Raw genomic sequence first — 25,249 nt, 5'->3', positions numbered from 1 at the left:
TACATGTAGTTGTCCAGTTTTGCCAGCACCATCTGTTGAAGAGACTGTCATTTTGCCATTGTATGTCCATGGCTCCTTTATCAAATATTAATTGACCATATATATATATATGTCTGGGTTAATGTCTGGATTTCTCTAGTCTGTTCCATTGGTCTGTGGCTCTGTTCTTGTGCCAGTACCAAATTGTCTTGATTACTATGGCTTGTAGTAGAGCTTGAAGTTGGGGAGTGAGATCCCCCCTACTTTATTCTTCTTTCTCAGGATTGCTTTGGCTATTCAGGGTCTTTGGTGTTTCCATATGAATTTTTGAATTATTTGTTCCAGTTCATTGAAGAATGTTGCTGGTAGTTTCATAGGGATTGCATCAAATCTGTATATTGCTTTGGGCAGGATGGCCATTTTGATGATATTAATTCGTCCTAGCCACGAGCATGGGATGAGTTTCCATCTGTTAGTGTCCCCTTTAATTTCTCTTAAGAGTGACTTGTAGTTTTCAGAGTATAAGTCTTTCACTTCTTTGGTTAGGTTTATTCCTAGGTATTTTTTTTTGATGCAATTGTGAATGGAGTTGTTTTCCTGATTTCTCTTTCTGTTGGTTCATTGTTAGTGTATAGGAAAGCCACAGATTTCTGTGTGTTGATTTTGTATCCTGCAACTTTGCTGTATTCCAATATCAGTTCTAGTAGTTTTGGGGTGGAATCTTTAGGGTTTTTTTTATGTATAGTATCATGTCATCTGCAAATAGTGACAGTTTAACTTCTTCTTTACCAATCTGGATTCCTTGTATTTCTTTGTTTTGTCTAATTGCTGTGGCTAGGACCTCCAGTACTATGTTAAATAACAGTGGGGAGAGTGGGCATCCCTGTCTAGTTCCCAATCTCAGAGGAAAAGCTTTCAGCTTCTCGCTGTTCAATATAATGTTGGCTGTGGGTTTATCATAGATGGCCTTTATTATGTTGAGGTACTTGCCCTCTATTCCCATTTTGCTGAGAGTTTTTATCATGAATGGATGTTGAACTTTGTCAAATGCTTTTTCAGCATCTATGGAGAAGATCATGTGATTTTTGTCTTTCTTTTTGTTGATGTGGTGGGTGATGTTGATGGACTTTCGAATGTTGTACCATCCTTGCATCCCTGGGATGAACCCCACTTGGTCATGATGTACGATCCTTTTGATGTATTTTTGAATTCTGTTTGCTAATATTTTGTTGAGTATTTTTGCATCTACGTTCATCAGGGATATTGGTCTGTAGTTTTCTTTTTTGGTGGGTCTTTGCCTGGTTTTGGTATTAGGGTGATGTTAGCTTCATTGAATGAGTTTGAGAGTATCCCCTTCTCTTCTATTTTTTGGAAAACTTTAAGGAGAATGGGTATTATGTCTTCCCTGTATGTCTGATAAAATTCTGAGGTGAATCCATCTGGCCCGGGGGTTTTGTTCTTTGGTAGTGTTTTTATTACTGCTTCAATTTCATTGCTGGTAATTTGTCTGTTTAGATTTTCTGTTTCTGGGTCAGTCTTGGAAGGTTGTGTTTTTCTAGGAAGTTGTCCATTTCTCCTAGGTTTCCAAGCTTGTTAGCATATAGGTTTTCATAGTACTCACTAATAATTCTTTGTACTTCTGTGGGGTCCATCGTGATTTTTCCTTTCTCATTTCTGATACTGTTGATTTGTGTTGACTCTCTTTTCCTCTTAATAAGTCTGGCTAGAGGCTTATCTATTTTGTTTATTTTCTCGAAGAACCAGCTCTTGGTTTCATTGATTTTTGCTATTGTTTTATTCTTCTCAATTTTATTTATTTCTTCTCTGATCTTTATTATGTCCCTCCTTCTGCTGACCTTAGGCCTCATTTGTTCTTCTTTTTCCAATTTTGATAATTGTGACATTAGACCATTTATTTGGGATTGCTCTTCCTTTTTTAAATATGCCTGGATTGCTATATACTTTCCTCTTAAGACTGCTTTTGCTGTGTCCCACAGGAGTTGGGGCTTAGTGTTGTCATTGTCGTTTGTTTCCATATATTGCTGGATCTCCATTTTGATTTGGTCATTGATCCATTGATTATTTAGGAGCGTGTTGTTAAGCCTCAATGTGTTTGTGCGCCTTTTTGCTTTCTTTGTACAGTTTATTTCTAGTTTTATGCCTTGGTGGTCTGAAAAGTTGTTTGGTAGGATTTCAGTCTTTTGGAATTTACTGATGCTCTTTTTGTGGCCTAGTATGTGGTCTATTTTGGAGAATGTTCCATGTGCACTTGAGAAGAATGTGTATCCTGTTGCTTTTGGATGTAGAGTTCTGTAGATGTCTATTAGGTCCATCTGTTCTAGTGTGTTGTTCAGTGCCTCTGTGTCCTTACTTATTTTCTGTCTGGTGGATCTGTCCTTTGGAGTGAGTGGTGTATTGAAGTCTCCTAGAATGAATGCATTGCATTCTCTTTCCTCCTTTAGTTCTGTTAGTATTTGTTTCAGGTATGTTGGTGCTCCTGTATTGGGTGCATATATATTTATAATGGTTATATCCTCTTGTTGGTCTGAGCCCTTTATCATTATGTAATGTCCTTCTTTGTCTTTTGTTACTTTCTTTATTTTGAAGTCTGTTTTGTCTGATACCAGAATTGCAATACCTGCTTTATTCTCTCTGTTGTTTGCCTGAAATATCTTTTTCCATCCCTTGACTTTAAGTCTGTGCATGTCTTTGGGTTTGAGGTGAGTCTCTTGTAAGCAGCATATGGATGGATCTTGCTTTTTTATCCATTCTATTACTCTGTGTCTTTTGATTGGTGCATTCAGTCCATTTACATTTAGGGTGATTATTGAGAGGTATGAACTTATTGCCATTGCAGGCTTTAAGTTTGTGGTTACCAAAGGTTCAGGGTTAGCTTCTTTACTATCTTACTGTCTAACCTAACTTGCTTGTTGAGCTATTATAAACGTGGTCTGATGATTCTTTATTTCTCTCCCTTCTTATTCCTCTTCCTCCCTTCTTCATATGTTGAGTGTTCTGTTCTGTGCTCTTTTTAGGAGTGCTCCCATCTAGAGCAGTCCCTGTAGGATGCCCTGTAGAGGTGGTTTGTGGGAGGCAAATTCCCTCAACTTTTGCTTGTCTGGGAATTGTTTAATCCCTCCTTCATATTTAAATGATATTCGTGCTGGATACAGTAGTCTTGGTTCGAGGCCCTTCTGTTTCATTGCATTAAATATATCATGCCATTCTCTTCTGGCCTGTAGGGTTTCTGTTGAGAAGTCTGATGATAGCCTGATGGGTTTTCCTTTGTAGGTAACCTTTTTTTTCTCTCTGGCTGCCTTTAATACTTTGTCCTTGTCTTTGATCTTTGCATTTTAATAATTATGTGTCTTGGTGTTGCCCTCCTTGGATCCCTTGTCATGGGAGTTCTGTGTACCTCTGTGGTCTGAGAGGCCATTTCTTCCCCTAGTTTGGGGAAGTTTTCAGCAATTATTTCTTCAAAGACACTTTCTATCCCTTTTCCTCTCTCTTCTTCTTCTGGTACCCCTATAATGCGGACATTGTTCCTTTTCGATTGGTCACTCAGCTCTCTTAGAATTCTTTCATTCCTGGAGATCCTTTTATCTCTCTCTGCATCAGCTTCTCTGCGTTCCTGTTCTTTGTTTTCTAGTCCATTAATGGTCTCTTGCATCTTGTCCATTCTGTTTTGAAGTCCTTCCAGAGCTTGTTTTATTTCTGTATTCTTCTTCCTTAGTTCTTTCATATTTATCTGCAAATCCATCAGCATGGTTACGACTTTTGTTTTGAATTCTTTTTCAGAAAGACTGGCTAAATCTATCTCCCCAGGTTCCTTTTCAGGGGAAGATGTAGCACCTGCCGAAGCTGTCTGGGTTAGTCTTGTCTGGATCATATTTTTTTGCCTTTTCATGTTGACAGGTGCTATTGACTGTCAGCTGGGAGGGCCAAACTTTTCACTTGCTACTGGCCTTTCTTTACTGGGACAACTGCGACCCCTAGTGGCTTGTTTTGGGTAATTGCGTGTAGACTGGGTCTTTGTGTCTTGCCCGGCTGATACAGAGAAAACTCCTTTTCTGAGGGCAGGGCTTGCCTAAGGCTGCTTCTCTGCTTTCGCAGCGCCTGGAGGGGTAATGGACGGGGGGTTGTTTGGCTGTTTACCTCTGTGAGGGGTCTCAGAGCTGTTGCCCAGGGGGTTAGTGTGCCTGGTTTTCCCTGTAATTTCCAGTCACTGGACTGTGACCTTTGTTGTTTCTGTCCAGCTGTTATGTCCCTGTCCCTTTAAGACTTTCAAAAAGCACTCGCTTTTCTTTGTCACAGGGGCATCAGCTTTGGAACCCGCTCAGAGGTCTTGCTGCCCTATTTCCCTAGTTTCCAGCCCTCCATGCATGCACTGTGTCTGCGCTCTTGTGTGGGTGGCTGGGGCTGCGTGTTTAGCAGTCCTGGGCTCCCTCTCCCTCCCGCCGGGAGCTGGGGGTAGGTGTGCTCAGGTCCCGCCGGGCCGGGGCTTGTATCTTACCCCTTTCACCAAGCGCTGGGCTCTCGCATGAGTGGATGTAGTCTGACTGTTGTCCTGTGTCTTCTGGTCTCTCTTTTAGGATTAGTTGTATTTGTTGTATTTTCAAAAATATATATGTTTTTGGGAGAAGATTCCCACTGTTCTACTCACGCCAGCATATTGGCTCCCCCCCCTCAGAAGCAATTTTTTACCTACTGAATGTGCAATTCTGTTTTATATCAGCTTCCTTGTTCACCCACTTTGAAGGATTGTTTTTAAAGTTGAGGTATAATTTGCAAACAGTAAAAAAAATGCACATATCTGAAGGATACAGCTTAATCAGTTTTTGCATCTGTATACACCTGGGCAACCACTACCCAGATCAAGATCTATAACATTCCATCACTTCAGAAAGTCCCCTTGCACCCCTTTCCAGGTAATCACTACTCCCACAGAGGTAATTGCTATTCTGCCTTCTATCACCAAAGATTAATTTTGCCTGTTCTCCAACTTCCTATGGGTAGAAGCATACAGAGACTATCAAGTAGTATTTACTCATTTGTATCTGGCTTCTTTCTATTCACATGATGTTTTTTTTTTTTAATTAATTATTATTTTTTTATTTTTGCTATCATTAATCTACAATTACATGAAGAACACTATGTTTACCAGGCTCCCCCCCTCACCAAGTCCCCCCCACACACCCCACTACAGTCACTGCCCATCAGCATAATAAGATGCTATATAATCACCACCTGTCTTCTCTGTGTTGTACAGCCCACTCCATACCCCCCCACAACACTACACATGCTAATCGTAATGCCCCCTATCTTTTTCCCTGCACTTATCCCTCCCTTCCCACCCATCATCCTCAGTCCCTTTCCCTTTGGTAATTGTTAGTTCATTCTCGGGTTCTGTGATTCTGCTGCTGTTTTGTTCCTTCAGTTTTTCTTTGTTCTTATACTCCACATATGAGTGAAATCATTTGGTACTTGTCTTTCTCCACTTGGCTTATTTCACTGAGCATAATACCCTCTAGTTCCATCCATGTTGTTGCAAAAGGTAGGATTTGTTTTCTTCTTATGGCTGAATAATATTCCATTGTGTATATGTACCATATCTTCTTTATCCATTCATCTACTGATGGACATTTAGGTTGCTTCCATTTCTTGGCTATTATAAATAGTGCTGTGATAAACATAGGGGTGCATCTGTCTTTTTCAAACTGGGCTGCTGCATTCTTAGGGTAAATTCCTAGAAGTGGAATTCCTGGGTCAAATGGTATTTCTATTTTGAGCATTTTGAGGAACCTCCATACTGCTTTCCACAATGGTTGAGCTAATTTACATTCCCACCAGCAGTGTAGGAGGGTTCCCCTTTCTCCACAACCTCGCCAACATTTGTTGTTGTTTGTCTTTTGGATGGTGGTGATCCTTACTGGTGTGAGGTGATATCTCATTGTGGTTTTAATTTGCATTTCTCTGATGACATGCGATGTGGAGCATCTTTTCATGTGTCTGTTGGCCATCTCAATTTCTTCTTTAAAGAACTGTCTATTCAGCTCCTCTGCCCATTTTTAAATTGGATTATTTGCTTTTTGTTTGTTGAGGTGTGTGAGCTCTTTATATATTTTGGATGTCAACCCTTTATCGGATCTGTCATTTACGAATATATTCTCCCATACTGTAGGATACCTTTTTGTTCTATTGATGGTGTTCTTTGCTGTACAGAAGCTTTTCAGCTTGATATAGTCCCACTTGTTCATTTTTGCTGTTGTCTCCTTTGGAGACATGTTCAAGAAGAGGTCACTCATGTTTATGTCTAAGAGATCTTTGCCTATGCTTTCCTCCAAGAGTTCTATGGCTTCATGACTTACGTTCAAGTCTCTGATCCATTTTGAATTTACTTTCGTGTATGGGGTTAGACAGTGATCCAGTTTCATTCTCTTACATGTAGCTGCCCAGTTTTGCCAGTACCATCTGCCAAAGAGACTGTCATTTCCCCATTGCTTGTCCATGGCTCCCCTAGCGAATATTAATTGACCATATATGTTTGGGTTAATGTTTGGAGTCTCTATTCTGTTCCATTGGTCTGTGACTCTGTTCTTGTGCCAGTACCAAATTGTCTTGATTACTGTAGCTTTATAGTAGAGCTTGAAGTTGGGGAGTGAGATCCCCCCCCCAACTTTATTCTTCCTTCTCAGGATTGCTTTAGCTATTCGGGGTCTTTGGTGTTTCCATATGAATTTTTGGACTATTTGTTCCAGTTCATTGAAGAATGCTGTTGGTCATTTGGTAGGGATTGCATTGAATCTGTATATTGTTTTGGGCAGGATGGCCATTTTGACAGTATTAATTCTTCCTAGCCAGGAGCATGGGATGAGTTTCCATTTGGTAGTGACCTCTTTAATTTCTCTTAAGAGTGTCTTATAGTTTTCAGGGTATAGGTCTTTCACTTCCTTGGTTAGATTTATTCCTAGGTATTTTATTCATTGTGAATGGAATTGTTTTCCTGATTTCTCTCTCTATTAGTTCACTGTTAGTGTATAGGAAAGCCACAGATTTCGGTGTGTTGATTTTGTATCCTGCAACTTTGCTGAATTCCAATATTAGTTCTAGTAGTTTTGGAGTAAAAATATGGAACACTTCATGAATTTGTGTGTCGTCCTTGTGCAGGGGCCATGCTAATCTTCTCTGTATCGTTCCAATTTTAGTACATATGCTGCCGAAGTGAGCCCCACATGATGTTTTGAAACTCATCCATGCTGTTGAATGTATCATTTAGAGGATTCTAAATGGCCTCTTCCATAAGGAAAAGGAAGGATTTGTTCAACTTGCTACCACTGCTATTTTGGGGGTCCATGAATGGATAAAAGAGAGAATTAAGGACTTCTTGAGAAGATGGATATCTGAGTCTTCCTCTTCACCCACACTCTCATTTCTGTGATCAATAAAATAAAAGGAAACCGCACTGCTTCTAGGTACTAGGAATAACTTCACCTGTTTGGTGGAAACTTTAAGGAAATTCTGCTAGACAGGTACAGATGAGGTTGGTCTGAAGGTACCATGGAATTCAGCCTTGCTTTCCCCATCCTGAGAGGCCGTGATCAGGCAGAGAGACCCTATAGCAGAAGCCAGCATGGAGTTGGGCCTTTTCCAAGACTGGAATGCTGCCATGGGCAGCGAAGCTCCATGGCAGGCTTCTCCCCAGCACAGGCAGCCAAAGCAAATAAAAACCCACTGGGACAGGGCATCCTCTGAGGCTGGTTGTCTGGTCAAGCAAGAAACCTGGCATGCTTGTTGGTCTAAGCACATTGACTCTTCTTGGGTCAATTTTGGTGACTTATCATTTCCTAGAAAAAAACATCCATGTCATCCAGCTTTTCAGTTTATAAGCACAGACACACATGGTCTCACAGGTGTATTTTGAATCAGCTGACGGTTGGCTGTAGTATTACTTCAATAGTGCAGAGTGTGAGTATTGAACTTTCTGAGCCTTGAATAGCTAAAAATACCCTGCTCATGGACAAGCAGCTTGGCTGTGTGTATAAAGCCTGGGGTTGCAGGCTTCCAGAACCATCGAAACTTGACATTGTCTTCTGTCTGATGCTGCAGAGGTAAAGTCTGAGGCCGGGATGACTATTTTCCTTCATAGGAAAGCTTTCCGAAACCATGATTATTTACAGAGTTCTTTTCCTTAAAGTTAGAACGTTGAATACATTTCTAGATTTTGATGTTTGTGTGTATTTCTTTTCTGATAGGATTTGTACTCTTTTGAAACAGATTTGGTTTTTCTTTAATTCAGGAAACATTTTCTTATATCAAATATTGCTTCTGCTATACTTGTTTTGGTATCTTGTTGACAGATATAAATTTTCTTTGTGCTACATCAGACTGCCTGTCTTTAATCTCTCCCATCTCACCATTTTCTCCTCCATCCTTTTCTTTTGAAACATGATAAACTTTCTCAAGCTTGTCATCATCACTGAACTGCTTTTCTACATTGTTAATTTAGCTGTTACTGCATCAAATGCATTTTTGCCAGTTTCATTTTTTCTGCCTCTGAACTATAATTGTTTTCATCTCTTTTTCTTTTTATCTCATCCACGTTTTTTTCATGATGTCTGTGTTTTAATTTTATTGAAAGTACAGAGTAAATGCTATTGGAATTTACTTTTATTTCCCACAGAAAATCATTTTCAAAAGCATATTTTTCCTCTGCCCATTACATGATGCTGACAGTTCTTACAAGCTTCACTTTTTTTCCCTTTTTTTCTTTTTAATTGGTCACAGTTCTACTCAGATCTGGCATTTCCTCCCAAGTACAGGGCAGTGGATTCTTTTAGCATTTCTCTCAGATAGATCCTGAGCAGGATGATTTTCCCAATTCAGGGATTGGGCATCCTGGGGGACAGAGAAGGAAGTGGAAGACACAGACCACAGACAATCCCAGCACTGGGTTGTGACTTCTCCTTGTTTGACAAGGTCGCTGTGACAGGTTGCAACCACCCCAGGTGTCCAGACTCCTCAAAGTGGGACTTTTCTGTGAGGGTGAGGCCTCTTGTGTGCAGGTGACATAAAAACTAGCCCATACTGGCTTAAGCAAAAGAGAATTTACTGTCTCACATAACTGAAAAAAGACTTCAGGAGCCATTCTGGCTTTGGGTGTGGCTGGATTCAGGGGTATCAGAAACAATTCATCAACTCTCTCTTTTTCTTTTCTCCACTTCATGTGTGGACTTCATTCTCAGGCTTCTTACAGAGGCTTGATGTCCACTATAGCTTCAGCCCTCACATCCTCACAATTCCAAATACAAAAGAAGGAATATTTTCTTCTCTCCCAGCATTTCTGGGAAAAGCCTAGCTGCAGATTCATTGGCTCTGATCGGATCACATGCTCATCTTTGAACCCTCATCAAATTTCCAGGGATTGGGTATTCTTCCTGGTTTAGGGATGGGTCCTGTGCTGCTTCTGAAGCAGGGTTTGGAGTCTACTGCATCCAAATATTAATAAAAAGAAATATTTGGCATACTATTAACAATAAGGAAGAATGGATGGCAGAGGATTAAAGTTGGCAGCGTGAGAGGTGAGACAGAGGCTTCCTCCTAAAACTGCATATAATACAAAAATTAATTAATACAACTAACCCTGAGAGAGCAACAGGAAAGAGGACTGTGCCAGACTGCATACATCTGGAGAAAAGAGCAGACCTCACGGAACAGGGTAATGTACCAAAGCTGTGGCCCGGTGGGACCCAAGCCCTTCCCCCACCCCAGCTCACCAGTGGGAGGAAGAGAAACTGAGCAGGGAGGGAGTGGAAGGCCTGGGACTGCTGAATGCCTAGCTCTGGAGATGTGCTCCGGGAGCACAAACCTACATTTCATGGTGCTTTCGTCATACTCTTGTGATTATGGGGTTGGAAAGCTGGTACAGGCAGAGTTCCTGGGGAGACTGGGATTCCAGCTGCTTGTGGAAAGCAGGGATCCTTATCTGGCTGCTCTGGGACAAAAGCTTATACATGTGTGCTCCGCCCACTGGTTCAGGCAGTGGAGACAGGCATAGCAGCTGGGACACAAGAAACAGCTCTTTCCTCCCCCCAGGCACCAATACCGTTCCGCTGTGACCCCCAACATTGCTTCAGGGGCTGAGCAGCTCCAGAGGTAGAGCTTCTGGGCACTAGAGGGCACCATATACAAAAATGAAGCACCAAAGGAACCTGGTCCAGAGTAAAATTACTAATACAACTCCTGAGAAAGATTTAAATGACATGGACCTCATGACTCTTCCTGAAAGCCTGAAAGGGAGTTCAAAATCATCAAGATGCTAATGAGGTACAGAAAGATATTCAAGAACTCAGGAATGAATTACGGTCAGAGATCCAATCATTGAAGAACACAGTGGAGGGTATTAAAAGCAGGTAGGATACAGTGGAGGAGACAATAAATGAAATAGAAACTAGAAAAGAGGAATACAAAGAAGCTGAGGCACAGAGAGAAAAAAGGATCTCCAAAAATGAAAGAATATTGAGAGAATTGTGTGACCAATCCAAACGGAACAACATTCGCATTATAGGGATACCAGAAGAAGAAGAAGAGAGAGAAAGGGATAGAAAGTGTCTTTGAGGAAGTAATTGCTAAAAATTTCCCAATCTGAGGGAAGAGATAGTCTCTCAGGCTATGGGGATCCACAGATCTCCCAACACAAGGGACCCAAGGAAGACAAGCCCAAGACGTATAGTAATTAAAATGGCAAAGATCAAGGATAAAGACAGACTATTAAAAGCAGCCAGAGAGAGAAATAAGGACACATACAAAGGAAAGCCCATCAGGCTAACATCAGACTTCTCAGCAGAAACCTTACAGGCCAGAAGGGAGTGGCATGATGTATTTGATGCAAAGAAGCAGAAGGGCCTGGAACCAAAATTACTTTATCTGGCAAGATTATCATTTAAATTTGAAGGAGAGATTAAACAATTTCCAGATAAGCAAAAGCTGAGAGAATTTACCTCCCACAAACCATCTCTACAGTCTATTTTGGAGGGACAGCTATAGATGGAAGTGTTTCTAAGGTTTAATAGCTGTCACCAGAGGTAATAAAACCACAGTAAAGAAAGTAGAACAGCTAATTACTAAGTAAGTGCAAAATGAAATTAACTATCCCCAAAGTCAATCAAGGGATAGACAAAGAGTAAAGAATATGATACCTAATATATAAAGGATGGAGGAGGAAGAAAAAGGAGGAAAAAAGAAAAGAACATTTAGATTGTGTTTGTAATAACATATTAAGTGAGTTAAGTTTGACTCTTAGGTAGTAAGGAAGTTAACCTTGAACCTTTGGTAACCATGAATCTAAAGCCTGAAATGCAATAAGTACATACCTATCGATAATTACCCTAAATGTAAATGGACTGAATGCACCAATCAAAAGACATAGAGTCACTGAATGGATAAAAAAAACAAGACCCATCTATATGCTGCCTACAAGAGACTCACTTTAAACCCAAAGACATACACAGACTAAAAGTGAAGGGATAGAAAAAGATATTTCATGCAACTAACAGAGAGAAAAAAGTAGGAGTTGCAGTACTTGTATCAGACAAAATAGACTTCAAAACAAAGAAAGTCACAAGAGACGAAGAAGGACATTACATAGTGATAAAAGGGTCAATACAACAAGAAGATATAACCATTATAAATATCTATTCTCCAAACACAGGAGCACCTACATAAGTGAAACAAATGCTAACTGAATTAAAAGGAGAAATAGAATGCAATGCATTCATTCTAGGACATTTCAACACTCCACTAACTCTGAAGGATAGATCCACCAGACAGAAAATAAGTAAGGACACAGAGGCAGTGAACAACACATTAGAAGAGATGGACCTAACAGACATCTACAGAACTCTACACCCAAATGTAGCAGAATACACATTCTTCTCAAGTGCACGTGGAACATTTTCAAGAATAGATCATACACTTGGCCACAAAAAGAGCCTCAGTAAATTGAAAAAGATTGAAATTGTACCAACCAGTTTCTCAGAATACAAAAGTATGAAACTAGAAATAAATTATGCAAAGAAAATGAAAAATCCCACAAACACATGGAGGCTTTACAACATGCTCCTAAATAACCAATGGATCAATGACCAATAAAAACAGAGATCAAGAAATACATGGAAACAAATGACAACGGTAATTCAACACCACAAAAATCTGTGGGACGCAGCCAAGTCCATGCTAAGAGGAAAGTATATTGCAATACAGGCTTACCTCAGGAAAGAATAATCCCATATAAGGCATCTAACTCATAATTAATGAAACTAGAAAAAGAAGAACAAATGAGGCCCCAAGTCAGTAGAAGGGGGGACATAATAAAGATTAGAGCAGAAATAAATAAAATTGAGAAGAATAAAACAATAGAAAGAATCAATGAAAGCAAGAGCTGGTTCTTTGATAAAATGAACAAAATAGATAAACCCCTAGCCAGACTTATCAAGAAAAAAAGAGAGTCTACACACATAAACAGAATCAGAAATGAGAAAGGAAAAATCACTACAGACCCCACAGAAATACAAAGAATAGAATACTATGAACAATTGTATGCTAACAAACTGTATAACCTAGAAGAAATGGACAACTTTCTAGAAAAATACAACCTTCCAAGGCTGACCAAGGAAGAAACAGAAAATCTGAACAGACCAATTACGAGCAATGAAATCGAACTGGTAATCAAAAAACTACCTAAGAACAAAACCCCTTGGCCAGACGGCTTCACTGCTGAATTTTATCAAACATTTAGTGAAGACCTAATACCCATCCTCCTTAAAGTTTTCCAAAGAGTAGAAGAAGAGGGAATACTTACAAACTCATTCTATGAAGCCAGCATCACTCTAATACCAAAACCAGGCAAAGACCCCACAAAAAAAGAAAATTGCAGGCCAATACCCCTGATGAACATAGATTGAAAAATACTCAACAAAATATTAGCAAACTGAATTCAAAAATACATTTAAAAAATCATCCATCATGATAAAGTAGGATTTATGCCAGGGATGCAATATTCAAAAATCCATCAACATAATCCACCACATCAACAAAAAGAAGGACAAAAAGCACGTGATCATCTCCATAGATGCTGAAAAAGCATTTGACAAAATTCAACATCCATTCATGATAAAAACTCTCAACAGAAAGGGTATATAGGGCAAGTACCTCAACATAATAAAGGCCATATATGACAAACCCACAGCCAACATCATACTTAACAGCAAGAAGCTGAAAGCTTTTCCTTTAAGATCGGGAACAAGACAAGGATGTCCACTTGCCCCACTTCTATTCAACATAGTTATGGAGGTCCTAGCCATAGCAATCAGACAACACAAAGAAATAAAAGGCATCCAGATTGGCAAGGAAGAAGTTAAACTGTCCCTGTTTGCAGAAGACATAATATTGTACATTAAAAAACCCTAAAGAATCCACTCCAGAACTACTAGATCTAATATCTGAATTCAGCAAAGTTGCAGGATACAAAATTAATACACAGAAATCTGTGGCATTCCTATACACTAACAATGAACTAACAGAGAGAGAAATCAGGAAAACAATTCCATTCACAATTGCATCAAAAAGAATAAAATACCTAGGAATAAACCTAATCAAGGAAGTGAAAGACCTATACCTGAAAACTACAAGAAACTCTTAAGAGAAATTAAAGAAGATACCAATAAATGGAAACACATCCCGTGCTCATGGATAGGAAGAATTAATATTGTCAAAATGGCCATCCTGTCTAAAGCAATCTATAGATTCAGTGTGATTCCTTTCAAAATACGAACAGCATTCTTCAATGAACTAGAGAAAACTGTTCTAAAATTCATAGGGAACCACAAAAGACGTCGAATGGCCAAAGCAATTCTGAGAAGGAAGAATAAAGTGGGGGGGGGGTGCGGGGATCTCACTCCCCAACTTCAAGCTCTACTACAAAGCCACAGTAATCAAAACAATTTGGTACTGGCACAAGAACAGACCCATAGACCAATGGAACAGACTAGAGAGCCCTGATATAAACCCAACCATATACAGTCAATTAATATATGATAAAGGAGCAATGGGGAAATGACAGCCTCTTCAACAACTGGTGTTGGCAAAACTGGACAGCTACATGCAAGAGAATGAAACTGGATTGTTGTTTAACCCCATACACAAAAGTAAACTCCAAATGGATCAAAGATCTGAATGTACATCATGAAACTATAAAACTCTTAGAGGACAACATAGGCAAACATCTCCTGATATAAGCATGAGCAACTTCTTCCTGAACGCATCTCCTCGACCAAGGAAAACAAAAGCAAAAATCAATCAAACTAAAAAGCTTCTGTACAGCAAAGGACACCATCAACAGAACATAAAGGCACCCTACAGTATGGGAGAATATATTTGTAAATGACATATCTGACAAGGGGTTAACATCCAAAATATATAAAGAACTTAGATGTCTCAACACCCAAAAAGCAAATAACCTGATTAAAAAATGGACAGAGGATATGAAGAGACAGTTCTCCAAAGAAGAAATTCAGATGGCCAACAGACACATGAAAAGATGCTCATCATCTAATAATCAGGGAAATGCAAATTAAAACCACAATGAGAAATCACCTCACACCAGTAATGATGGCCAGCATCAAAAAGACTAAGAACAACAAATGCTGGCGAGGATGCAGAGAAAGGGGAACCCTCCTACTCTGCTGGTGGGAATGTAAGCTAGTTCAACCATTGTGGAAAGCAATATGGAGGTTCCTCAAAAAACTAAAAATAGAAATACCATTTGATCCAGGAATCCCACTCCTTTGAATTTACTCAAAGAATACAACTTCTCAGATTCAAAAAGACATATGCACCCATATGTTTAGTGCAGCACTTTTTACAATAGCCAAGATATGGAAGCAACCTAAGTGTCCATCAGTAGATAAATGGATAAAGAAGATGTGGTTTATATACACAATGGAATACTGTTCGTCCATAAGAAAGAAACAAATTCTGCCATTTGCAACAACATGGATGGAGCTGGAGGACATTATGCTCAGTGAAATAAGCCAGATGGAGAAAAACAAATGCCCAATGATTTCCCTCATTTGTGGAGTATAACAATGAAGCAAAACTGAAGGAACAGAATAGCAGCAGACTGGGAGACTCTAAGAATGAACTAGTGGTTACCAAAGGGGAGGGGTGTGGGAGGGCAGGTGGGGAGGGAGGGAGAAGGGGATTGAGGGGTACTATGTTTAGTACACATGGTATGGGGGATCACGGGGAGAACAGTGCAGCACAGAGAAGGCACTTAGTGGATCTGTGGCATCTTGCTACACTGATGGACAGTGGGGTATGGGTGGGGAGCTGATAATATGGGTAAACATAGTAACCACATTGTTTTTTCATGTGAAAAAAAAAAGAATGGATGATACTGACACAAACAGTTGTTGTCCACTTAATTCTGTAGAACTACTTTATTTCCTGAGTGGTAAGTTGTGAGCTGGCCCAGCAGGGCTGCAATGTACAGTTGGGCAGGTTACACACTGCACAACCATGCCACATCTAAGGGAGCCCAATCACATCATAGACATTATAGATGAGTGTAACTTTTACAGTTGTCTGAAAGATGGAAGTATCAGATGGGACATCTTTTGCTAATTGCATAAAGATCCCTTATAGGTCAATATCAAGTGGCAGGCCTCCTGACATGTCATTCCTCTGTGGTTCTGTCTGCAGGCTTCAGTTCCTTTCCCAGAGCTGCCAGTCCTGATGCAATTTCTTCAGCTTATTTTGGTGTGGTTAAATATGTAAGTCCTCAATCTTGTGTCATTTCCCAGAAATAGAAATCCTATTACTTAGAAGAATTATTCTTCCTCCTTACCCCATTGCTGAGCCCCAAAACATATACCGTCACTAAGAAACCAAGCCTTTCCCCTCTGTTACCTCTTGGGTTTTGAGCATTTCTGGGGGTAAAGAGTGGTGGGAAGTACATTCTGAGGTTGGCAGGCTTGGCTCTGGAAGGCAGGAGAGGTCCGCATCTGCTTCTGTTTGGGAGCTGGCATCGCCAGGCTGGTGTTTCCTCACAGTGCCCCAGGAGCAGCAGTCTTGATTTTTCTCTGCCTTAGGCATGTCACGTCTCCTTTGGGCCTTTATTTGAGGGAACACGGCTGGGAATTTCCGAAAGTTTTCCAGCTCTCAGATCTGACCTGGAGGTTTTGTTCAGTTGTAGGAAGAAAAGCACTTCAACAGATGCTACCTAATTTCTTAACCCTTTATTCAGTGCTAACATATAGTCTACCAGGCCCCGCCCCAGGTGATTTATACACACTGTCTTATTTGATCCTTATGACAACTCCACAGGTGTTTAGAGCACTGTCACCCCCATTTTACCAACAAGAAAAGTGAGGCTCAGAGAGGCTACCTGACACCTGTTTGTTTTAAAAAAACCTTCAGTTAGACTTTATGCGAGATTTCCTGATGCTAAGGAAAGTGAGAAAATAATGTTAATTTTAATGACTCACATTTTTGAGCAAATGTGAGTGAGTGTGGTATGGTTCAGACTTTTTCCTTTGTTACTTTGTTACCTCTTTGACCTCAAACCCTTATTTTCACTTCTGTAAAGCAGAAATAATAGTATTTGCTTGATAAGATGATCAGGAAAATGAAATGAGTTCATATGACCCCTTGGCAATGGTATAGGCTCATAATAAATGCTCCTCCATGATTATTTACATGTATTTACTTGTAAACCTTGGGTTTCCACAGTCATACAGTCACAATTTTTGTCCATGAGATAATATGAACTCTGATGTTTTGAGAGACACTTTTTGCATCTTTCTGCATGTATGTTATCCAACTGCCATTTTTCTTCAAGCTCTGGGTGATTTCCTTTTAAAAGAAAGCCCCTCCTGGTTATTTCCATCATAGCCTCTTGATGAGTATTTGAGATGATTTTTACACATAAACAGTTGAAAATGTGTTCATATCATTTCCTTTCCAGCCCCATTTCAAAACGAAAGGGAAATGTGTTTGGGGAAAAATTCACTTACAACTTTGGCCAAATGCCTGAACTCTCAAAAGAGCCTGACAAACAGAACAAAGTTTAACTCTCTCTAAATAAAATCCCCATGTCTCTGATTCTTTGCTGGGGTAGGCTCTTACAGTGACCCACTTGCTAATGAGAGCCTGGACATCAATAATGGAATGTGAAAAACAATCATCTAATCAATTTTTTGGGGGGGCTAGTTTAGATTAAAGCACTGGAAATGCCCGAATGCTCCATCTGCTTCCTCTAAGATTTCTGGTAGGCTGGAGCCCAATTATGGCTGCCTTATCCATTTTTAATAATCTACTTATGATCATGCAAACACTGGGTGTGATTATACCCACATCAGCTTCTGTTTCAGAGCTTCCATTTCCATCCATAATTAATAAACCACTTGGTGCACTGAAGAGGAGCCGAAGGCAAGATGTGAGAGATTCTTAAGGAGGATGGCTTTTTCTATTGTTGTTCATTCATTCATTTTACAAACCTCCCCTGATGTCTGCAACATGCAGGGCACAATGCTAGACATCAAAGTAAAAGAATAGCACACGCTTTGGCCCTCGAGCAGCTCCCAGGCTATCAAGGAAGATACATAAACACATTTGTTTGTGCTATGGACTGTGCTTGTTTTCAAACCAGAAAATTCAGCTGCTTAGACAACCAAGATGTTTTATGTTCTCCAATTATGAAGTATAGGATAATGAGATTACCATATTATTACAAATACAATTCTAGGAAGGTGTATTTTGGAACCAATTTCCTCTGTTTCAGAGGGAGTAAGATATTTTGGGGAGGTAGTCAGTTCTGTAAGGAGACTAGAGGGGTAAGAGCATTACAGGTACAGTGAGACAGCCTAGGTTCAAGTCCCTGCTTTGTACTGTGTGACCTTAGGCAAGTCTCTTCACCTCTCTGATCCTCTTTCTGTATTATTAAAGTAGGGAAATGCCTACCTTGCTGGGCTACTCTGAGATAATGTGCATGAATTCATCGTATGGATTGCAAAGTGCTGCACTGGTATACTAAAGAAAATTCAAAAGTCTTGCTGTTCAGAAATAGGATAAAATCACTCTGTCCTTGTTTTCTGATTCTGTCTCCCCACCCAGTTCTCCCAGTCAAATGTTAATGCTCTGGCATGACCCAAGCATTCACTTTAGAGACTATATGACATATTTTGCAACTCTCGTGGCTCTTTTTCTTGTTTGCAAACAGTGCACACTGCCTCTAATAATTTTGGGAAAGATATCAGGGAAATTTGCAGAAGGCTGGATAACTGAATTTAGTCCCTGTTCTGTTATTATTTGCTGAAAATGTAATTGAATCAATGATTTACTACTCATTCTCATTTTCAGTGTTACAGCTGCCAGGCTGGCTTCCATCCTTTCCGGGGCTGTGTGAGGTATATCCAGTATGCTTACCCTCCTGTCCTCGTCTTCCTTGCAGGCCCGAGTGGTCCTCTACTGCCAGAGTGGGCTTAGAGGACTTCTCTACCTCTGCCTCCAAAACTCCCACTGCCAGTCTTGATGGAAAATTCCAGCAATCTATAACCTGTGATTTACAGCTGAATTAAACCTGCAAACATTAAGCCTTGGCAGTCACTGAGCAGTACCAGATAACGGTGGCAAGATATAAATGCCATCTTTCCCAAGAGGGAGACTCATTTCCATCTGGTCTGATCCCAGAGGGCTTCTCAGGGGAGATGGCGTTTGAACTGAGACTCCACAGAGAGGTAGGATTTGGGCAGATGGTGAGTGAGTGGGAATGAGGTGGCTGTGGAGTTGGAGAGTACTGATGAGATACCATCAGACCTCCCACCACCCTGCCATCCAGCCGCACTGCCCTGCCCTTCCACGCAATGCCAAGTACTCGCTCCCTTGAAGCCTTCCGCTCACTCTTCTCGCTGGAGCCACATGGCTTGCTCCCCTGTTTCACTCATATCTCTGCCTTGGGGTGAGTGGGACTCTCCCTAACCTCTCTATTTAAAATTGCAACAACACCCTCCGGGACAGCACATCAGGACTCCCAACCTGCTTCTGTGTTTTATTTTTCTTCTTAGCCATTATCACCTCAGGCTATATAATTTCCTTTGGGGAAGGGGTCTCTCTGCTCCTCATCACAGGAATGGCCCTCTCCTTTATTCACTGCTGCCATCCCCAGTGCCGTGACTGACACGTCATAGGTTCCCAGTAGGTATTTGTAGAAAGAATGGATGAAACAGCCCATCTTACACATCACAGCTTTGATTAGAAGTTGCTTTTCTGGCCTCCAGAACCCCAGCCCACTCTGGGGGTCCATCAGGGACTCTAGGCTGGGGGCCCCTGTCCTACACTCTTGTCTCTGCTTGTGGCCTGAGTGGGTGGCTGTCCCAGCTGAATCTGATGGGAGCTGCACCCCGTGGGTGCTGGTGTAAACAGCCCTGACACCTGTACCTGCTGGGGAGGTGCTTCCCGGGTTAGGGAGGCCTGGAGGCGGGCTGTGCCCTGGGATTGTCTGCGCAGAGGAGTGACAGGGCTGCTGGACATGCTGCTGTCCTTACAACCAGCGTTGGCATCTGCACCACCTGAATGCCAATGAATTTTTAATCCAGAGCTGGGGAGGGAACCTCCTTCCAGGAGCCATGGGCTGATGGAACTTAAAGAAATACAATACAAACCTCTTACCTGGGCACCTAAGATCTTGGTGCCTGCCAAACTCTGTGGCCTGGCCTCCTACTTGCCCCTTGTTCACTGCACTCCAGCCTCAGGGCCTCTCTGTTCCTTGAACCCTCAGGGTCCAAGAACTGCTTTCCTGCCTCAGAGCCTTCACACTTGCCCTAGAGTCCTCTGCTCCTGGCTTCCTCATTCCAACCCAAGCCCAGCACATCCCATTGGGGAGAACTTTCCTGTCTAAAGCAGCTTCTCCCATCCTGTTCATTTTCTTCATAACATGTTTCATTTACTTGTTTAATTCCACTGCTTGTCTCTGTACCTGCACCTTGGGCATGCAAGCTTGGGGAGAGCGGAGGTTCCCTGACTGTGGTGGCCCTGATGCCTGCACAGCACCCCACACTTACCAGGTGCTCAATAAACATTTGTAGAATAAGTAGATGAATAAATGCACTCACAAGCCAATGAGCCATTCTTGTCTTAGGATCTAAAGGCAACTGGTGTGGGTGTCTCCTTCACAAGGCAGACTTCTCAGTTTTCTTGAAGAGAACTGGCAGCAGAGGTTGCAAACTGGTAGACCCTGGAGCTAAATGGGGCCTGTGGATTTGTTTAAATGGTTTGACTGGCCTCCCACTGTGTTTTAAAGGCAAACTAACCAGGCACCTGCTTTCCCTGCAGCCTCAGCCACTTGGCATCAATTGTCTTAAACTCTTCCCATCTCATGCATTTCTGCCACCCGGCTGGCTCCCGCAGTGTTTGAGCTCACCTACCCAGGACTGTTGGATCATTTGGACTCAGAATATGCAGATGCCTTCTGTGGCTTCTACTACTTCCTCAAGGTTCCTAGTCCCAGGAAGACAGCTGGAGAACCAGCCTTCTCATTTGTCTGTGAAGCTCTCAGGCTCAGGATAGCATGGTGTGGCTGATGGCTCTCATCTTTCCAGAGAAGGTAAGCAAGGTTGACAAGCCAAGAGGAAATGACAATGGGGTGGAGAGTAAAGGTTTGGAACATCTCCTGTGGGGCTGTAGGAGGCAGCCCTGGAGCAGGAACCAGGTCTGTTTTGCTCACTGCTAGTCTCTTAGCACCTAACACAGCTTGGAAAAGAGCAGATGCTAGGGAAATACTTGAGTTAAATGTGTGAAAGGTCCATGGCTAATATGACCATGTTTGTTTTTGAACTTACAGCATCCTCCTTGGTTAGGTTTCACTACTTTCCCTGTCAACCTGGTTAACAAGAGCAGAGTGTGGATAAAATGAGAGTTTCTGTGGCCAGGATTCTCACCTGGCTGTGGTTGACTAGCTCACTGCACACCTGTGGGCAATACATGGCTGTTGACTCTATAAAAAGAATTCCACCCAGTGCTCTGGGCACAACATGGTGGCAGGGCTGCAAGGCTGCAGGAGAGCAGAGCAGAGGCTGGAGTGGTGGCAGCACTGAGGACAGAGGCCCAGAGGACAGCTGTGTGGGACGGCTGTGCAGAGAGGCCCAGAGTATGGCTGTGCAGACAGAGGGGCCCAGAGGATGGCTGTGCAGACAGAGGGGCCCAGAGGACAGCTGTGCGGACAGAGGGGCCCAGAGGCAGAGACCAGCTTGCTGCATGTGGACTTGCTCTGAGTGAACGGGATTTTAGTGACTGACCTGCCACCTGGAAATAAAGTTGGGTATAACCCTTTCACCCCAAGAATGTTTTGCTGTCATTTACTTTGGTCACACTGAATCCATAGTGAACTTGCCTGGGGCTGAAACCCATTGGCAAGACACAGAGAAAGCAGAGAATGGTGAATTTCAGTGTCCTGTGATGCTTTTAAGGTGCAGTGGGGCAAAAGTGACCGCATGTGTGGGTAGTCCAGTAAAAAAAGTCAGCGTACCTGCCAGTGCAGCCATATCCTAGGAATTCCCTGGCACAAGCTTCCTACTCCCACAAACTTGAACTTAATAGGAAACAACTCTTTTGGGGTAAAAAAATCTTTGGCCCTCAAGATGAAGCATGTGGTTGAAACTTCTGTGATGTATTAACCACCCATATGTATGAATGCATCCCCCAGGCTGAAATCCAATACCTCTGCCCCACCATCCAGTGGGCACAGTTGTGCTGTATGCTCCTCTGTCATCGATCCATCTCCAAATCTCACATGTCCTTGAATAGCCATGATGACAGCTCATGGTACAAGTTGAACCACAGTGTCTCTGTGGGACTTTCTTGACACAGTCATGAGGATGACTTCATTTTTCCGAGGGATCACTGGGCGGATAGGGCACCTGGTCCTGCCATGTGGATGAATCAACAAGGGCATCAGGAATGAGAGGAACAGAGAGACTGAGCTCTGAGGACATCCTCTGAAGCCCTGGATCCAGCTGCGTCTGCACCTTCCCATTTCTTGTCAAAAATCTTCTCCCCACCTAAGCCCTTTTTGTTTGGGTTTCTGTTTGCCACCCAGAGAGTCCCCCCAACCTGCTAATAGTGAGACGCCCACCAGCTCCTGCAAGCGGTTTTCCTGCACTGAGGTCTCTCCAGCTTGCCACCTGAAGCCAGTGTGGCAGTCATGAATGGCTTTCTGCCTGCCAACTCCCAGGGGTCCTGAGAACAGCTTTCCTCAGGGACAGTCCATGAATGTGCACACTGGCCACAGGTGCTCTCAGGAAAGCCACAAGTACAGAATATTCATTCCCTAGGGCTGCTGTAACAAATCCCCACAAAGTTTGTGGCCTAACACAATGAGAGTTTAGTTTCTCACATAGCTGGAGGCCAGAAGTCTGACGTCAGGAGCACTGGGAAACGTGTCAGCAGGTGTCAACAGGGCCACGCTCCTTCTGGAGGTGTGCTCTTCCACCTTCTGGGGGTTATGACATTCTGTGGCTCATGGCCACACCACTCCCATCTTCAAGGTCAGCATCTTCACATCTCCTGTGCTGCAGCTTCGTGTCACCTTCCCCTCTGCAGGTGTCAGATCTATCTTCCTTCTTCTTAGAAATACCCAGTGATTCCATTTAGGGCCCACCAGATAACCCAGGAAAATTCCCCCAACCTGAGGTCCTTACTGTCATCACATTGGCAAAGACTGCTTTTCTACCTGCAGTCACGTTTATAGGTCTCTGGGGTTAGGCCCTGCTATCTAGGTGGCTATTATTCTGCCAGCCCCACACAGTCTTCCCTGTCATTCCATGCTGCCAGGAAGGCTCTAGAAACTTCCACAGACCTTCTATGAGATCTTCCAGGATTCCTGGTAGTCTCACGAGTGCCCCCAAAAGAATAGGACTCATAGTACATGTTTGAGGATGACGCACCTCCTGAATCCTGCCTTCTGGGATGTCATGTCAGTCCATGTTATTGCTGATTTGTTCCCACCTAGGAGCCATAAGGTTGTTCTTATTCTCATGGATGTGCTCATGAAAATGGCCATGTTACTCCCTGGTGTCAGCACACATATGGGTCCCCTGACTCAATGCCCCTCTTCCTCTGAGAAGCCCTCAAAAATCTCTGATCTCCCAGGCCAGGAGTCTTCTGAAGGACCCATCTTTGGGATGCCCTTAACATCACCACCTACTACCACAGTAACTCGGATCCAACAAGCCACCTTTGTTCACAAGACGCACACAGGGAGTGCCTAGAAGTCCCTAAGAAATCAGTGAAACAACCATTCTGGGTCTTCTAGCAAAATTCATAGTTTTCCAGTCCATGCAAGAAGCTCAATGGCAAATACCCACCACACTCTTCTGATCTTCTGTAGCTCCCAAGACCCATGACAGGGCTCCACTGCCCCTTCTTTCGTTGAGCGTGGCAGGGCTCCTCATTTCACCTGAAAGCCCCTAATGAGGGCACTCAGGTGACCACATGATAAAACTTTGTTAAATTAACATTTGTTAAGTGGGGCATAGAGTGCCAGATAGTGAGGGGTTCAGCAAGAGACCACAAGAGAAACTGAAACAGAGAAGTACTCACAGGTCCTGGAGGAAGTACATGGCTCATCTCAAGGGGCCACATGGGAAGACCAGGGCAGGGTACAGGTAGAGGGAGAGGCACAACCTGGGGCACATGCCTTTAGTAGGATCTGTGTGTGGAGTGCTTTGGGGCTACGGCCAGATGGGTCAATTCAAACCAAAAAGAGCAGGGTTTTGGTAAGCTCGATGGGGGTCTTATCTAACATGTGCACAAAGGGAAGGCCGTGGGAGGTGGGGGTCTCTTGTTCACAAGGGCTATTGGGGGAGTCATATCAGGAACTTAGATTTGCATGTGATTCTGTGGGCTGCATGCCTGAGGGGTCTCGTGTCAGTTTAAGGCCTCCACAAGCCACTTGGCAAACGAAATGGTTGCCAAGGCCGCAGTACCATGGAGTAGCTTAGCTAAACTCTCAGTACCAGAGTAACCTCACAGTTATAGGACAAATGTTCCTTGGTAAGTAGGGTGGAAATTGAAGTGTCTAGGTAATATATATAAACTTAAAAATTAAGAATATAGAGGGACTGGCAGTCATAGTATCACTTTACTCACACAGATCACACCAACACTGTCTGCATGTAATTTCTCTACTTCTGAAGGCATTGATGTGATGGATTTCTGAACCTTAGTGACCGTCTTAGTCAAGAGTATCTGGTTATGATTAGCAGAAATTTATTCAAATTAGCTAAAGCAGAAAATGGGGATTTATTATACAGTTAAAGGGATATTTCATGGAACCAAGTATGGAAAATACGGCAGGATCTCATGAAGAACTATAGCCAGGAACCAAGGTAGGAATTATCTGCTTGAGCAAATAGCAAACATTAACTAGCATCTCTGATTCTTAGTCCCAGGAGAGATTGTTTGACTGCCATAGTTTGAGCCAAATGGCTACAGCAGATCCAGCCCAGATCAGGAGGGGCAGGCTCTTCAGGCCAGACATGGCTGCAGGGAACCAGTCCTGCGGGTAAAGGGGCCACACACAGAAAGGGAGCTGCGGACCGAGCAGATAGCCCGGAATATACCTGTCACAGTGACTGAGTTCATACAAAGCACACTTTTACTGCTTCTAGGAACATGGCCCTCAAGGCATTGCAACTAATAAATAAACCCAAGTGTTACTTTTTAAAAAAGGCAAAATAGATCTATGGATAGGTAAATCAAGGGGAAAAAAAGAAACTCAACGCACAACATTAGAAAGAACAGCCAATTTAAAAAATCACACTTATGAATCGGTAAAATTTCATTTAAGCAGATGGTTTTCTAGGGGAAAAATTGACTCAAGAAGATGTAGAAAAACTGAAAATACACTAACAACCATGGGAGTATTTGAAAATAATGTCCTCAAAAAAGCTGCTAGCCCAAAAATATTCTTTGTATGAATTCAATAAAATCTTTAAGGAACTAGATTATTTATGTTATTCCAGACATGTAAAAAATGTACTTCCCTGTTTATTTTATTAGCAATTAACTGGGTTACCCTGACACCAAACTCTGAATACAGATGCTGAACACCTGAATGATATAGGAATAAACAGTATCCAGCTAAGTTAGCAAAACAAAATATGAATCTGGAGAATTTAGCAGGGGGGAAATGTGTTGTACTCAAGTAGTATTTCCTCCA

General features: G+C 42.3%; 1 protein-coding gene and 1 non-coding gene across 2 annotated transcripts in view; one reads left to right on the top strand and one right to left on the bottom strand.

Annotated features, from left to right (window-relative positions):
- Positions 1 to 25,249, top strand: part of HS3ST2 (heparan sulfate-glucosamine 3-sulfotransferase 2) — a 106,170-nt gene that overhangs the window by 33,699 nt on the left and 47,222 nt on the right. The window lies entirely within an intron of this gene.
- LOC140844120 (U6 spliceosomal RNA) lies at positions 7,102 to 7,208 on the bottom strand. The gene has a single exon (XR_012122372.1). It is a non-coding gene; the product is annotated as a U6 spliceosomal RNA (small nuclear RNA).

This window comes from Manis javanica, chromosome 10 (assembly GCF_040802235.1).
Source record: "Manis javanica isolate MJ-LG chromosome 10, MJ_LKY, whole genome shotgun sequence".
In the NCBI taxonomy this organism is placed as follows: domain Eukaryota; kingdom Metazoa; phylum Chordata; class Mammalia; order Pholidota; family Manidae; genus Manis; species Manis javanica.
Note: the sequence above shows the minus strand (reverse complement) of the source record. Positions and strands in the feature narration are given on the sequence as shown.